Source organism: Hirundo rustica, chromosome Z (assembly GCF_015227805.2).
Source record: "Hirundo rustica isolate bHirRus1 chromosome Z, bHirRus1.pri.v3, whole genome shotgun sequence".
In the NCBI taxonomy this organism is placed as follows: Eukaryota; Metazoa; Chordata; class Aves; order Passeriformes; family Hirundinidae; genus Hirundo; species Hirundo rustica.
Genome location: NC_053488.1, coordinates 20,168,038 through 20,185,556, shown reverse-complemented (window position 1 = coordinate 20,185,556; position 17,519 = coordinate 20,168,038). Strand labels below are relative to the sequence as shown.

The 17,519-nt window shown below is 43.8% G+C and overlaps 1 protein-coding gene across 5 annotated transcripts in view; it reads right to left on the bottom strand.

Annotated features, from left to right (window-relative positions):
- PDZD2 (PDZ domain containing 2) overlaps positions 1–17,519 on the bottom strand; it is a 204,817-nt gene that overhangs the window by 97,561 nt on the left and 89,737 nt on the right. The window contains exon 1 of one of the 5 annotated variants that reach the window (XM_040089769.2): positions 16,246–16,362. The exons of the other annotated variants lie outside the window; for them this stretch is intronic. The gene's annotated coding sequence lies outside the window, so the exon portion shown is untranslated. Of the gene's footprint in view, positions 1–16,245; positions 16,363–17,519 lie in introns of those variants that run through there. 5 annotated transcript variants of the gene reach the window in all.

Below are 17,519 nucleotides of genomic sequence, written 5' to 3'. Positions count from 1 at the left end.
AGGTAAAAATCCAGTCCCTCACCCACTTTTATGGCCAGGGCACACAGTCACCGCTTTCATCTTTTCCCCTTGCTAACAGATAGAGGTTGACTGCAGAATTTTGGCTGAATGAAGGATCTCAGTATCATCACCAGCCTGGGAACCAGACACCATAGGATCACAGATACTTTCTGGTGCAAAGACCTCTCACTCAGCAGCCTTGCCTTGAAAGCCCAGACTGAGTCGGCCCTATTTAAGGCCCAAGCAGCCCTTGTTCATTTTATTCCCATCTGCCAGCCAAAGACTGCAACTGGCCTATCCTTGTGTTCTTTTTTCTATTCCCCTCTTCTCTCAAAGCATAACATGCTTTTCATAATTTTTCCTCCTATGCATTATTCCACCCATTTCAAGTCCTCCTGTCTACTCATTTCTTACATGATGCCCCAAAGTTATCAATCTCAGTGCTTTCTCACAAATGACAGTTTCACAAACAATGACATCCCAGTCATTTCCCCTCTGGAGTTCCCTGGCGCATCCTGTTTATTCTGTATCTCTCTTGTTTGCATTGCAAACTCTTCAAAATAAGGACTTTCCATATTTTGTCTCCTATATTGCTGGAAACATTACTGGAGCTATTCAATTCAAGGTTTCAAGGCCAGAAGAGATTATTGCAATTATCAAGACTGATCTTTGGCCTACCACACTACAAATTTCATCAAGTGACTGCATTAAGCCCCTGATAGTCTTCAGAGAGGCACGCTATTAATAGATGATGAGCACCACACCATTTCTTATTTTACATTTTCCCCAATTTTGTTGCATAGTCAGTGTTTCTCTCCTTCATAGTCAAATCTTTCCAATATTTTCAGCAATTAGCCCATGGTCAAATTTTAGGAAACATTGTAAAATTCACATGTATGTTACTTCTATGATGTCTGCACTAAAACAATCATCATCAATTACTTATTATAATTTTAATTTTCCCAGTTTATATTTAATGTGCATTTGCCAAGATATGATATATAAAGAAAACACAACTTTATTACAAATTATAGACTTTCCATCCTCCTTGTAAGAAGGTACATCTTTAAAAGATTAAAGAACTGAAGTTATCTGAGCACAAGGTAAAGGGAGAGAATACGCTAATGGCATTGCTGGCATGCAAGGGATTTTTGTGTTAAAAATGTACATACAAAAAACCTTTCATACACTCTGAATACCTGTATTAACTTTAATGTTCAACATGCTATAAAATTATCATCTTCATTTTAAAAAAGGGGGAAAAAATATTAAATCCCTTTGAGCCAAGTATTAAAAGCATTCTTAAAGCAAACAGACACAAGAAGAATGCTCACCAAAAAATCTGTTTTTCATCTGTCTAAAGTATGTACTGGCTTCAGCTAAAAGCCAATCAATCAATATGAAAAGAATAAAAAAAAGCTCTAGCCACTTATAAATATTTTTTTAACTACAGTCATCTGGCAGTGGAGCACCACTGGCCTAACTTCATGAGCATCTGTCAGCTGGTGATGGCCATGGTACTGTCAGGAGAAGAAAACAGAGACATTTTGCTCATTTAACTGAGCAGACTAGAAGTGACCCACCACAAATCACAGCAAGTGGCACAGTCTGGAGGGGAAAAACACCCAAAACAAATGTTCAAGGAGACCAAAGAAAACCTGCCCTGCCCAGTGCACCCAGAGCACTGGGGGGCTGCAAGGCACTAAAAGGCTGCAAGTATGAAGTGCAACAACTCCATCACCACTAGGTGGTTATCCATCAGATCCTATTTTCATTATCACTTCTAAAAAAATTATATTATCCTACTCAAAGCTGAAGTTTCTATGAACATGGCATCATACAAGGCATTATACAAGAACAACAAAAGTGCTTCTCCAGTTTTCTTTTAATTGCCATGGCAACTCTGTTTATTTGGATTTACGCATCATCCTCGGATGTTCATAACACCAACAGTAACAACACAGGGAGGCAGAATGGGAAAGGGAGAGTCAGTGAGACATTCATGTGGCTAACTCTTGTCCAAACCAAGTAATTCAAAACACCACAGGCAACAGCTGTAATGAAAAATACAGGGGGATTAAGAATCAAACAGAAATTTTTATACCGGTGGCAGTCCTCTCATAGCAGCTTAGCAAACAGAGCTCTGCCAACATGCCAGGGTGCCCTTCTGCATTTTCACCTGCCTGCAAAAGTGAGGGTTTAAGTTGTGGTGTCATAAAGCCTGCCCTGCACATGGGCTTTTAGGCTCATAGAAGGCACACCAGTTAAGTGAAGATCCACTGCACTCACCTTAACAATTTCTACTTGGACTTTCTACTGGGCTCATAAACAGGAACAATTTAACAGACTAACAGAACACTGACACTACCAGCAGCACATTTAAACCCCATTTCCCCGCAAGATTAGGCCAAAATGATGTAAGCAACACTCAAGATGACAGTGAAGCTCATGTAGCAGCACTTAACTGTTACCCCCTGAACTGACTTGAGCTCAGGATGGTCTATTTGTGGTATGCTATAGACATAAAAAATAGACAGGATGTTCACAGCAGTACCATCAGTAATTTTCACAAGATATCTACAAGTACATGCAAATCCTAGCAAGCATAAGTTAAAGAGCACAAAGAGTTGCATACAATTTCAACTTGGAAGGGGCCCATACAGATCAAGTCCTGCTCCTCAAAGAACTGCCTTAGTTTTAACTAAACCCAGTGGCTCCTTGGACTCCAAGAGACATAGTGCCATGACCATTTCCCTGGGGTGCCTGGTCTAGAGATCACCCACAGGGGAGGCAGAATTACCAACTCCCACCAGATTTATGACTCAACAATTCAGGAAAAAAGACAAAGAAAAAGGGAAGAGAAGAAAAAAAAAGCCAAAATAAAACAAAAAAATTCACCAACCAACAAAAAGACCCCCAACAAACCAACAAACAAAAAACACCCCAAACAAAAAGAAAAGAAACAAGTAAGCTAATTTACAGTGTTGTCATGGTTAAAATGAAGAACTGAGCAATTGTTTTCAGACACAATAGGCAGTTGCTGAACGAAATCAAGAGAAGATCCTGCAATCCATCTCAGAGACTGTCCAACAGCTTGGAAAATGGACTGTCACTTCATCCATCAGGAATTTCTACCACCCAACTGGCTACAACGTGACTCTGGCTGGCAGGGAGCAGAACTGACGTCTCCAGGATTCTAGGAATCAAATAGTCTCATCCTTCTAAACACATACCAATTTACCTTCACATTTTCCAAAATTACCAGTACAAGGAGACTGCTTTCAATCAAATACTCTGCAAGCAAAGACAGTTTGTCCAAAGTAGTACAGAGAATTAGAAAAGATTAGCTGATTGCTCCAAGCACAATTTTTTAACCTGCACCAGGGGCTGGCTACTATGCTACCTTCAACCTCTCCAAGCTTTTGATGAAGGAAGGATGTTTGTTCTACCCACACTGATGTCTTTTATTACCTTGGACAAGCTGAAGAAATGTTTTGTACACACCAGTGATCTCACACACCAGGTGGGGAGTACAGCAGAAGCATGGTGGGGTCTAGCCTGTGGTGAGCACCCTCTCAAACAGCCTCTTGCACTAGGATTCACACATTCAGAGTTTAGATGCCTCTGTATAAATCACACAGGTGCTCTCCCCACCCACATACAAAAGAAAGAAGATAAGTGACCCTTATTCCCTCAGTGCAGCAGAAAGGAGTCCGGATAGTCTCCAAGCACAGCAACAAACATGGGAAATACTGAACCTGCAATTACCGCGGCCCATGGGGACAACAGAAATCACCATTACTCCAGGAAGGTCAGAAACCACAGAGGAGTTCCAGCTCAGCCACCCAGTGTACCCAGGGGCACAACTGTAATGTCTCGCTTGCTTAACTACGCACACAGAACCAGTTGTGTTAGGACTTCATGGAGAGACGAGTCATACAGGCCAAACACAAATGTCTAAAAACAGCAGCAGGGTGGGGATTATTTTTTAAATTATTTTGGAACTGAAGTGTTGCAGCAGCCTTTCTGACACACACACAAGAAAGAGTCTGCAGTAGTAACATATAATAGATATAGGTGCATAAAAAAATACCAAAAGTTTAGCTTTCAAAGTGACTTTTTTTGTGACAGGCCTGGACTTAGCAGTAAATTGCAGCAATCCTTTCTAAAGAAGAAATCACCTCTGACTGCATCTGTGAAACAAATGTACAAAGACCTACCCTAAATATTTTGAATGGTGTATTTCATTTTAGTCTCTGCAAACATGGTTAGTTAATCTCACATTTAACCCTCTGTGCCAACATTTGCACAGTTTATGCTGCCATGCTGGAATCTGCACATAACGTGATCCGGCCTGGTGCTCACGGTGCTCCAGGGATCAATTACCATTTTATACATCAGGGTTTCATTACTGAGCTGTGAATGTCCTCCAGCCAATCAGACCCTCAGCTCCATGCTCCAAGAGTCTAATCTTTGAAAATTAGGTATTTGGCAAGGTACACTGTAAGAAAGAAAAACTGCCGGACTCGTGCTATTTTGAATACATCCAGCCTCCATTCACAAATACCACCATTGCAGTGGCCACTAGATGTTTTCAGTGATGTGACTAAAAAGGAAGCAACGATAACTGTGGAGTGAAAATGCACTCTCATCTGTCACTTCTGTTGGAAAAGAATAAGCTCTCTTCCTTCTTATGTTCACTGCAATTTATCTTTGGAAAAGTCTTATAGAGATTAATGCTCAATTGCTCTAAATGAGCTTAGCTTTATTTATTCTAGGAGAGGATCTGGTCCCAAAGTCCCAACAAGCAATTACTTCACTATCCTCATTAAGGGAAAATCCTATATGGTAGCTAAGACAGAACTTTGGCCCCGTGTCTCCCCTGTAAATTCAGTGATGGAGATTTGGCATGCTTTAGATCAACAAGCCATGCCTAAGTGCGTACTTTAAATGAGGCTAAGCTACACAACAGCAAACACTGTAAATCTTCGCACAATAAGGCAAACTCGACATTTCTGCTGCTCATCCTCAGCTTTGCTGCCTCCTCCCCATGTGCTGCCACAAGACCGGGAAACTCACTGAGCTGGCAGCACAGTAAACTCATCTGGAGCTCTGTAAATACTTGAAATAGTTAATAATACTTGAAATAGAGCAGTGGCTCTGTAGTGGGGACTTTGGAGAACAGAAGTACCGCATGTCCAAACAGAATGTCTGTGCCCCTGCTGGACTGGAGGTACAGAGAAGGGAACTTGGCCACCAGAAGGAAAACCCTGGGGGAGAAGCAAGTGTGCTCTTAAAAACCACTGTGATTCCAGCCATCTGTTTTGAAACTGCAAGTGCTGTAAAGTGACAACACACAAGCCACAACCACATGTTGGAGAGTTTGTTTTAAATCACGAGGTGAAAATAAGAATCCATTATAACTCTGTTTAACATTCCCGGGCTGGTATGCAGCTACACAGCCCACACAATGCCACAGCTGTGGTAGTGAGTTCTTAAAACTCTGTTCCGATAGAAGAAAGCACCAGAACCAAAAATTAGGGCAGTGCCGTAAGTCTCAGACAGACAGCTGTAATCATCCCCATGCAGCCTTTCCTCTTCCATCACCTCTGACACACCAGGTGAATCCAGGCAGTAGGACAAAAACTGGCCCATGTTTGGAAAGTACTTTTTGCACAAGTTTCACAGTTCAGCAGGTCTACGGATCAAAGCCTCTTATACTGGCCACCCAAAGTACAAACATTCCCTTAAGTAACCCTGCTTAGAACTGGGGGGCTTTCCATACCTGATGGAAAGTAGTTGGAATTCAAGGAGAAAAATTTTTAACTAAGTGATAAAAACCCTCTGTCATGCAACTTAAAGGGATCAGCCCCCATAAAGGTTTCATGTGCCATTTAAAAAAAAAAAAAACACCATACATCCATACACTGCACAAATGACATACAACTGACTAAATACTAACAACCAATCACATGACATTTCCATTACTACAACAGAGGTTCTGTGAATCCAAAGCTGGTGTTCTGATGAGCAAATATGTGCAGAACAGGAGCAGGGAACATATGTTAGGCACTGAAAAAATATAAATTTTAAAATCCTACCTTTAGGTGATTCTTTAAGAGAAAAAGATCTGTTTGTCATCTGTCCTCCTCCAGGTACTAATACAAGGACAAAACACTAAATTGTCTCTTCAAATACCCACACACAGAGCAAGTTGTCACACATGGATTTTTGTGGCTGGACAGCAAATGCTGCTCGTTTTCAAACTTGTGTAGTCCAGACTCTCACAGACACCACCGAGTTCCTAATCCCCCTCCAGGCCTGGGAATGGCCTGTTTGCTCCTTTAATGTCCTAGAATTCTCCAGGTGTGCTTTAAAGCTACTGAACAAAGGAAACATAGCAGTTAAAAGTGGGCTTGTATTACTTCACCTTCCTCAAACACTGATTTTAGTGAATATCATGCAAGTACAGACTTCTCTCTCTGACACATATATTCACAAAACGTATAAAGCTAATGCCCTAGATCTGTTGTGTCCTCCATCAATAATTTAGATTATTGGCCATTTTAGGCATATACAACATATGCTTCAAAATATATTTCTTTTTTTTCCTTTTTTAATTTTTTCATTCTATAATGACCTACTTGGTGTGTTTGATGTTTTTAGAAACGGTTGCGCTACTTGCTCAAGGCTCTGAGAGACTATAGTAATCCTCTCGCAACTGGAAATGGGCTTCTTTGAGGCTCACAGAGGTGATCTATACTGGTCTTTTGGCACTAACCATAAAGGAAGACATAGATTAAGGTTTTCAAGACCATTTCTGCCAGAGGCACACTAAAATAAGCAAGTGAGACAGTGACAACTCTATTTCAGTAATGCCTTCAATGCATAGAGATGACACAACTGATATTTTCAGTTCTGGTCGCTCCTACAGTTAATAAGAGTATAAATTAAAAATGCCATTCCCACTTTACATTCAAATCATCAGTTTCATATATCTATTATTTTTCTGAGGTTTTTTTTTATTGTTTTTTTAAGATGAAAATAAACCTTTTCCAGGAACAGTTAAGTGTTGATAATAACACACTAGAACACAAAGCCATTTTTCTCAGTCCAAGAGGAAATATTTAACATCACGGCCCTGACACGTGTACTCTTGTTGCCAACACCCCGCACACGCAGTGCCTGTCTGCGTGTGGATCATCCACCAGCCCAGCTCCACAATGCATCCTGTTTACTATTTAGGACCAGGGTTAAAGCCAAACCAAGCTCCACCTCCCAAAAGGCAGAAGAAGGACAGCTTGTGCAGATGTTGAAATTCTGGTGAGAAAGATAAACTATAAACAGAATTCCTAAAAGATCTGCCTTGGGACAGTCTTATCTAGCAATTCTACTAATTCCCTTGATAGGGAAAGTAGGGGAATGTGAATGAAATCTGCAGACAACAGACAGCTGAGAAGGCCTGTCAACTCAAGAGGATGGGCAGAAGTGCATTCAGAACATTTGAGGACTAAAACAACTGACAGGAGGTGTAGCTTGTAATAAAGCCAAGTGCAGTCATGCACTTTAGAATTAAAGAAATATGTTCTGCAGCTTGAAAGCTCAACAGTTGGAAGTGATATAGAAAGGGAAAGATTTGGATGGTTTAGTGGCTCATGGCAAGAGTGTAAAAAAAAGCCAGATGTTGTCCGAGGTCTCAGTGAGGAATGGGAAAATATGCAAGACGCTACTAAGGTCTCAGCTGGAATAATGTGCAATTTCAGGTTACAGAGTCCAAGAAAGGTTATGTGACACTGAAATACTGCAAGGAAATGTCAGCAGGATGACCTCTCCCATGAGACAAAAAGGTGATGGCTTTGCTACTAGAGCAAAACTAAGGCTTTCTTTGAAGGGGGGAAAAGAGAGATACAGCATTACAAACCACCTAAAAAAAGGCCTAGGCTGGAACTTGAAAGAAGGCTTGCAAAAAATAATAAAAAAAAATTAGGTAGGACACTGACTGTTCAGTACCTGAAACTCTACAGGATGGCTGTTGAAGACAGCCAAAACATGACCAACTATTCAAGAGATGCAAAGTTGGTCCTGATAATATACATCCTCACTATCTACAGCCCAGTGAGCCCACCAAACAAGGTTCAGGAGCTGCTTTACTATGTCAGAACCTTCTCCCACCTGCCTTGTGCTGTCACCACAGAGACATGGTACTTAAGTGTAGGGCGAGTCCACACTCATGACACAGACACAGTAGAAGCTACTTTGGCTTCCCAAATCTCTACACAGTTGAAAAGGGGTGACTTCTCCAAAGAAAACTTGAAGCTATTCCCAAATCAAGTCAAAAGAAGACAACAAAAGGAGGTTGATGAAAAGCACAGCAGGTCACTTTAAATTATTTAGAAGAGACACACTTCTAAAGGAGGGAGTTGGTTGGTGGCTGAAGGCTTTAGAAACCATCACTGTGATAGCAAATGATTCACCCTCATGTCTGAACTCCCTCAGTATTTGCCAACACTGCCCAACAAAATTAAAAGCGCAGGCAGGTTCAAACGAGGGCAGTTGACTATCTTGCTACTTCAAATTAATCTCTGTTTCAAAGGAAAAACATGAAGTTATAAAGGGGATAAGGGTGACGGAAGGAAAACACAGAGGCTAATTAATGTCAATCAGTATAAAGATCCATGACTGATGCTTTTGACATTACTCTTCCAGACACTGTTCCTGCAGACACTCCAGTGAGCGTGAGGCGAGTTTGAGAGTACTGCATCAGAAGTGGGATTAGGCAGGAGGTGCGTGGAAAATCAACACAACACAAAAACATCTTTTTCAAATATTTATATACAAATACCTTTTCCATATGTTGCAGTATAGAGACCTGTGGATGCTTATGCCTTCTGTGGCATCTCAACAGCAAAGGTTTAAAATGCCTCTGTAGCAGGATAGAAATTAGACTCCACATTACTTCCACTAACTACTGCATCTGCCATGGGAGACATGCAAGGAAGGAGAACTACCCCTACAAGCTTTTCTTCTATGAATTTACCATCCCACTGCCACCTTAGATTTAGAAAAGATACAAACAGAACAACTAGCTCGTTTCAGACTTTTTTTCCTACAACCTAACACTTTACTCACAGAGAGGCTTCATGTGTACATATTTTTGCAGTTTTTGTACTCTATTCAGGCTTCAAACCTTACAACAAAACATAGGGTATTTTTAGGTCATCCAAACTCCCTATCCATGAGAAGAAAATGAGTCATTAGTTAATTACATCATTTATACAAACAGAAATTACCAATTTCCCTGTATTCTTTGGATCACAGTCTGGTGCTTTCACTATGCTGCATCTTTTGGACTGGCAGATCTGACATTGCCTTCATTAGGCAGAATTCTGAAAGTCGTCACTGCGACACCAAAGACAATAATTTCCTACTCTTAACCAAGCACTAGCACGAGGTTTTGCCAAGCAATGGGAATACAGAGTGGAAACTATTCATATATTGTAGCTTTTGAGTTCCAAACCAAATGATAATCAGTTCCTTGAAGTGTCCTTAAAATTATCAATGTGCGTTCCCTTGTCCCCCGAGTGCTCTCTTGCAATTCATCTGAAACCTAAATAACTGCCTTTGGCCAATTCTGCGCTGTTTTTACAGGCAGCTGAGCTCTTGCAAGACAATATAAAATTACTTTCCCTGTTTCTCCAGGAGTGCCCTGGCTGCTCAAGCCAGCTGCTGCACTTTGCAGTCAGCTGCATTCTCTTAAATTTTAGTTTTAATGGCAAAACTAATTTTTCAGCCATGAAAAGTCCAGCTTTCTATACCCCCAGCAGCTGCTTCTGGAAGGCTGCTCAAGTATCGTGGCTGAGCGGTGGCTTCTTTAGAAGTTTCTTTGCTGGAGGGTAACCTCAAAGACTATCTTGGCTGGTCTATACTTCTGCTTCATGGAAGATGCATCATGGTTTTTAAGTGAAAGCAACACTTTAAAAGGATTGCAGCTGCTGGACATGACAAGAGATGAGACGCTATCTATCCTTATCCAAAGTTTAAAACAGAGCCTACAGATAGGAAACAGCAGACACATTCTTACAGATTTGTGTAAACCACAAATAATTTAAGTCCACCTGGGGAGTGAATGCCCTGCAAAGATGTTTCCTTTTGAAGTCCTGTAACTTCTGAGCTCCCTTGAAAGAGCCCAGCAATATCTCAAGCAGACAGAAAATGCTGCTGCATGGACACACACCTGCTCTGTCTACAAGATACATCCTACCTGTCTTAGTTTAATTCTACTGCTAGCAGGCACTTTGCAGACCTTTTCCTTCGCTTTGTCTCACAGATGTGTCCACCACCCTAGAGGAGGCTCCCATTCTCAAGCCCTTTTTCACTCTTTACTCCCTACTCTGCTTTTCAGACACCAGCACTGGGAATTCAGCAGGGCAGCACAGTTTTAGATCTTGCATCAGTGCTGGGTATTGTTTAGCAGGTGGTGCCTTCCAAAAGCATTTTACTTTTTTCACCTGTATTTCATGGACAACATGAAAAAAGCTGAAGTGATTTCATGCACAAAGCATTTCTACATCCTTCAGAGCCTTCTTCCCAGGAGAGATACAGGAAATAACTTCCCTTTGCTGAAGAAAGCAGCTTTCCCCAATTTCTTATCTGTTGGCTCATCATCAACCAAGCAGTAGAGAATTTATACCGGAGATGCCACTCAGTCAATAAACAAATCTGTTTCGTACTCAACCCCAAAATGCCTGTGTATCAGCTCAGCATCTCACACTTCTCCCTAGGTCATTGGTCAGGACCCACAGAATCAAGAAAACAATTTCAATAAATATTTTCACATTAAAGAATCTGGGAAAAAGCCAGGAACTTCAGCCAATCGGATGAATATACAGTACAGCCAAGCAGTCCCCTATGGTTATCCTGTCTCTGGAAACTGGCCTCTTAGCAAGTCATTTACATCTCACACTCACTCATATTTTAAAAAGGTCTTTTAAAATCTGTTTCCTACATGTCAGTGTGTTTAAGGATCTTAATAACTTTTTGCTTTCATTGCTGCATCCTCCCCTTTCAGCTTTGACCTAAAAGAGGACCAGAGTTATAACTGGATCAACCCACATCACAAAATATCCTGCCCCAAAAGAGGAAGGTCAGTGTTCAAAGACAAAGGACAAAGGTCTTCTGCCTGGTATCATTAGTTGACTGCAAGATAACCTGTGAACAAACAGCACATAAGTCTGACCCCACCAAAGCATTCTTGACTATCGTTATGGATAAGAACTTGAAAATAAGCTTCCTTCCTGTTCAGTAGGACAAGATTCTTGTTCCTCTCTGTAAGTCCTGTGTCAGCAACATCATCACTGCCCTTGCTGCTTTCCCAGTTCACCAGCAGCTGCAGGGATTTGCAGATACATTCCCTATTTCGTATACACTCACAGTAGCACTTGGAAGCCCCAACACAGTTTCTTGAGACAAAAGGTCAAATTCTGCAAATTACTGCAAATTTCAGCTCTGGCAAGATTCATCTGCAGCAAAGAGCTTATTCATGTTCTTGTGACATGTGGGACAAACCAAGATGTGGAGAGACAAGTGAACTACACCAGTGTAGATCTAATTTTTCAGAAATCAACGCTAGCAGCCACGCCAACAGCCTTCCCCTTGCAGTGCATAACATGTTTCAGATTTACACTGGATTTATATAATATTAGTTTTAGTTAATCACTTACTGTCAGGAGGAGAATCGCACATAAAGAAACAAAACATGACATGGGTATGACATGCCCCAAAGCCAGCACACCTGGGCCAGCTCACTCAAGCATAGGGCTAAGGAAACACAGCCACACTGCATCCCATGCAGGTCTAGGGGTAGCAGAGACACCTTCTAAGGCTTTAGGGATCTACTTGACCTGAGCTGAGACAACACAGTGTGCTGTGATCACCTTCCTGCAACCACAAGTCCTGCAGATTGGCCTCTGAGACATCAGATGGACTGAGGTTGTGTCTTCAAGTCAGAGAGTTTCTACACACCCCAGTTCTCTACAGCTCTGAAAAACAGACCAGGGCCTGTGCCAGGTTTTGGCTCATGTGACTTCAACCACTGATCACTATCAACATTCACAAAGCACTCTGCAGAAAAGACAACACTTTCCTTGAATCCTGGACTAAGCTCTTAGTCATTTACTACATTTTGGCCTACAATAATAGAATTCCACTGTGCATTTTAACTGAATATATTTTTTCTCATTAGCAGTCTCAGGCTGTTACAAGTCTTTAGCCTAGCAAAACACTGAGTGCAACTACTCCATGAGTGATAACATTGCCATGATAAGCAAAATGTTTCTTGCTCATCAGATAGAGCAGAGGTACCAAATCCTGCTCCACGAGTTGTGAACCATCTCATAGGCAGGGCACACTCTGCTGCAAACCTAGCCTCATCACTAGAGTGACAGCTACCACAGGGCAAGGTTGCGGGAGAAGAAAGAGGAAGAGGGAAGAGGAAAAATTACAAGACTCTGAAGAAATGTGTCTCAGCCTACACTGAATGAAAGGGCATGTGTCTGAGTCTATGTGTGAAGTCAGGGCATATTCAGGTGCTCAAACTTAACTAGGATGCTTGCAGCCAGCATTTTCAGCCAACATTCCTTAGGGGCTGCTGCTTTTGTGCAGTCCCTTGCAAACACACAGTACCCACAACAACATCCACTTCTACCCACACATGTCAAACAGGCTACCACCTCAAGTTCCCTGCAATCACAGTTCTACCAAGACTGTGGACCTTAAATTACCTTACAGAATAAGCCAGAGAGAAGAAAACTTGACTGTTTTATCCCAGGGCTAAAAGGAGAGTGGAGAAAAAACCTAACATCCGAACCAGCCAATGACTCTTCATGCCAAATGAGCAATTTTATTAAAGAAATAACATCTGAACCAGGCATGCTGCACACAGACATGTTCTGCAGCTGGAATCTCTTGAGCTGATGCATCTCTTCATGATACATAAGTCAGAACATAATTCAGCTCAGCCTTGGAGAGCTGGTGTTAGCAGCTCCGTGATCCTATCAAGCACAAAGCTTGGTAAAAAGCTAAGCACAGACATTAAAAGATATACAGAGCTAATCTGATGAGAAGCATCTTTCCCACCCCCCACCCCTCCACAATGCAGTCTGTGGACAAAACATTATTTCAGAAAGTCACCAATGTTCAGCCTCAAGTGAAGGGTTCTGGATGACCAGAGAGAAGCTGTGAGCCACCACAGCTCACGACAGCTAACTATCCACTTCCCTGAGTCCCCCTGCTGCCAGGCTGCATGTGTCAGGAGGAATGTATGTGCATGCAAAGAGGGGACACTGCACCAGGGCAGAGAAAACTGCTGTCCATTGGTAGGGTTAGAAACACCTCTACTGAGAGTGCCTCACAAACGAAAAAAACAAAGGCAGTACCCAGACCACAACATAGCATCTTTGTAAATTTGTACCCTAAGCCCACATGATTTAGCATACTTTAGGCAATAACAATTAAGCACTATATGGCACTGACATACTGCTTGACACTTGCTGCAATACAGAGGTCATCTATACAGAAACAAAAGAAGTTTTCCCAATTTCACATAGCTGACTAGCTCTAGGAAGTTGTATCTTATTGCTTTGCTACCCCATGAGCACCTCAAACACTAAACATCAGTGACAAAACAGTCCAACACCTTCCCCTTTCAGTTTGGGGTACAGTGGGTGTATACAGAACTCTGGCTGTCACAAGTAGGACAAGCACCCTGGTTCTGCAGTCTGGCTAAGGCTCTTTCCCACCTGTCCTTGGCATTTGAAGGAAGTTTTTCCCCACCATATGCCAGAGGGCATACAAAAGATGCTCCAGAAAGGAAAGTTCCTGCCATCTCACTGTACTTGCAGAATAGGATTCCTTCTGCTCACACACAAAGTCAATCACAGTCATACATCTGCTAAATCACAGCAAGAACCTTCCACAGCACCACAGGTTTTCTGTTTCAAGTGGATTAATAATTTGCAGGCAAGACACTTTCCTGACCAAGCAGAAAAATCATGACATAAAGAATATATCATTAGCACATTTCCACTAAAAGATCACACACAGAGATGTACTAGGCAAGATGACTAACCCTTCTGTTGAGAGCAGATCCATGAGAGGAATGAAACTCTAAATTACAATTTTCTAAATACCATGATAATATTTAGTCACTAAGTAAAAAATCTTTCCAATTCGTAAGAAGTATCCTAAGAGACATGTTCTCTTTGCAGGAAATAAAAGCGAGAACCTAATTTCCACCTTCCAACAGAGTGGAGAGACCTAAGAGCACACAGTTCAAAATGAAGAAAAAGCCTTCTTACCCACTTTTTACCAGTATCACCCAGAGGCTTCCCATCTCTCCATACCTTCTCAATGAAGGGGGATCCTCTTTTTGAGCCAGGAGATGGAGCCAAAGGGACACTCCCTACTGTGAAGAAAGGGTGTGATGCAGAAATTGAAGAAATTTGGATAGAGAACCTCAGTTTCTATTGTTGAGGATGTTAATATCAGTCTGTTGCTATCAGTACAAAACAGTAATTCACAGGTGCTGTACAATACAAGGGACAGCTGCATAACTCACAAAACAGCTCTAAAAAAGTTGGGACACCACCCATCTGAGCTAGCAAACACCAGTTACTCCTCTTAATCCACAGTTTAAGAATATCTCAGAATTAGAAAACTAGGTATAGAAATTTCTAAGAAACATGCCGACCAGAGGTGTCTGGCATCAAAAGTCCTGTCAGGAGAGAGATGAATTAACATCAGAACTACTGCTGTTTCAGAGAGTAATGCATGATATTTCTGAACAGAACAGGGTCCAATTCAGATTGTGGATGCAGTCACAAACCCCAGTTCTGTGAGCCGAATACACACACAGACAGAGCACACTGTTGTGCAACACAATACTTAAGAGGCTTTCCATCTGCACTCCATTTCAAAGCATATTTTATTTGTTAGCTTCATTTAGAAGGTCCCCCAGTTCCGCTGAAAGAGACGACCCTGCCAAAAGTCAGCTGAGCAGAAGCACTGGATTTGTATCAACACAAAGTAACTAAGAAATAAGAATGAAGTACAGCTCTGCCCTACATGCACGAAACACACTAAGCACCAACAGACTTTTTGTTTGCTCGGGATTAGGAGATATTTAAGGAACGCGATGGTGTGGCACTTGAGTACCAACAAAAGCTCTCCTAACTGAAAGCCAGGAATCATGATAGATTTAGGCAGTAATAATTCAGCTCTATTTATTGCATCCAGTTGAAAGACTATATTTTCCTTATTAAAAACCTTCAGTACGCAGGCTTGCCAAGAGAAAATCCACTGCAAGGCTCTCAGTAGCGCTTTCATTTTAAAAATCTGGTGTTCGTGTGTCTTACAGGAAAGCATTTTGTGCCTGGAGTTGTAAAGATTTTCTCCAAACGAACCGTTTAGTGGTTTTGAGCCCAGTCGTATCCTCACGGGAACCCATACCCTACTGCCAGATCGCAAATGAAGTTTCTGCCCAGCCCCGAGCCCGATGCCCCTAGCACGGGCTGGGGAGAGTCCCGCAGCTCGCGGGTCACCGCGGCCCCCGCCGTCCGCACGGACCCTCCGGACCCCGGCGGCCGCAGCCAGGTCCCCCAGGGCCGCCGCGCACCCGCCCCGCTCCGGCCGCCGGCACAACTTGCGGCTCCACGCTCCTGTCCGCCTCGCCCTCCGTGCTTCCGCCGGGCTCAGCCTCCCCGCTACCGCCGGCGACGCGGCCGGTCTCCGCAGCCCGCCCCCCAGCCCGCTCATCCGCTCCATCACCTGCCGGCGCCGAGCCGCGGAGCCGGTGCGCGGCAGTGGCGGTGGCTGTGCTGGTGCCCGTGCCCGGGCCGGCGGCTGCGCCGGGGCCGGTGGCTTCCTGCGCCGGTGGCTGTGGCGGCGGCTGCTGCTGCTGCTGCTGGCAGCGCTGCCGCTGCTGCCGGCGGGGAGGCACCTTCGGCGGCGGCGCCGCCGCCTCCCGAGCGCGGGGCGCGGCTGCAGGCGGCCACGCACGGCCCCTCGCCGCCGCCCCGCCCCGCCCCGCCCGCCGCGCAGGTGGGAGCGGTGACCCCGGGCACAGGGACCCTCCCCCGCCCGGTGCCGGGGACGAAGCCGGGCCCTCGCCACCGGCGCCCACCCGTCCCGGAGCGCCGGCCGCCCCCGCCGGGGGGATGTGCCGAGCAGCCTTGCGCTGCCTTCGGGCACCTTCACTGGTCGCTTTCCAGCGGAACACGGTGCGTTTCACACTTGCTCCACCCAAAGCAAGCTCCTGTTGAGAGGTGTCCTGTATATACGCCCCCCGCCCCGTTGAAAATATTTCCCACTCGCGGCATCCAAATTAAAATCCCCACTGCTGCCTCCACAAAACCGCCAGGAAGTATTCCCTTCCCCAGAGCCTGGCCTGTCGTGCCAAAGCCAAGTGTCTTTATCACAGACTGTCATTTAACATCTCACGGCCATTTTCCAGGTGTGTGGCAGTCGGTTCCCAGCAGACCTAACAGCAGCCAGTATTGCATTTTCTGCTTCTGCCATCTAAACTATACAGCTCTGGTCATAGCCAACTCCTGAGGAGTTTTGGCTGTAAACACTGTATACAGCTAGAAAACCCATCACTATAATTGGGGGGGGGGGGGGGGGGGGGGGGGGGGGGGGGGGGGGGGGGGGGTGGAGAACAAAAACAGCACCATCAAAAAACACCAAGAAAAAAAAATAAACCAAAACTATATTTACCCAAGGAGTGAGTAGATCACAATTGTAATCAAGATGGACAGGGATTACATTCTTCTGCTGAGTCCCATGCTGTACTCAAGCCATCTTTTAAAAGCTTAGCTTTGCTTACAGCAGTTCTGGCTCCCAGAAGAACTACCATGCACAGAAAAACCGTCTCTCCTGTTTTTCAGGATTTTCAGTGTGATTTTCAGCCTTCCATAAGTTTAGAGAAAGATAGGGGCTCAGAAGGTGACAGAAGAGCCTCTGATCTGTGTTCCTTGGAGCAAAATGCATGGTCTGATGTCAGTGTCTCAGCTCCCAGGGAGCATAGGCAGTTAATTAGGTGCCAAAATGAAACACACCAATAGTTAACATACCTAGAGCAACCCAAAGGGAAGCTTTCAGTCCTTGGGATGTGCGTCTTTCTGGGGCTCAACACTGCTAACAAGGAAATGCCTCCCTTCCCACCATGATTCATGTCCTGACATCTCCTGAGGAGAGGGGGGAAAAAAAATATAATAATAGTAATAATAATAATCCCAGACTTATAAGCCCCTTCATTTGAAAAGCAGAGATCAGATTTTGAGCCCAGTGAGAGGAGGCTGCAATGGCTGCATCCATCTCCAAGCAGCAGAGGGGCTGGGAAGTTCATCCAGGATATGGACAGCAAATTCCATAGCCTCTGCTGAAGAGGAGAGAAATGCTCACCAGCATTATTTTCCTAGGAAAATAAGTAGCTCCCAGAAGACTACTGCCCAAGGCCTCCCCAT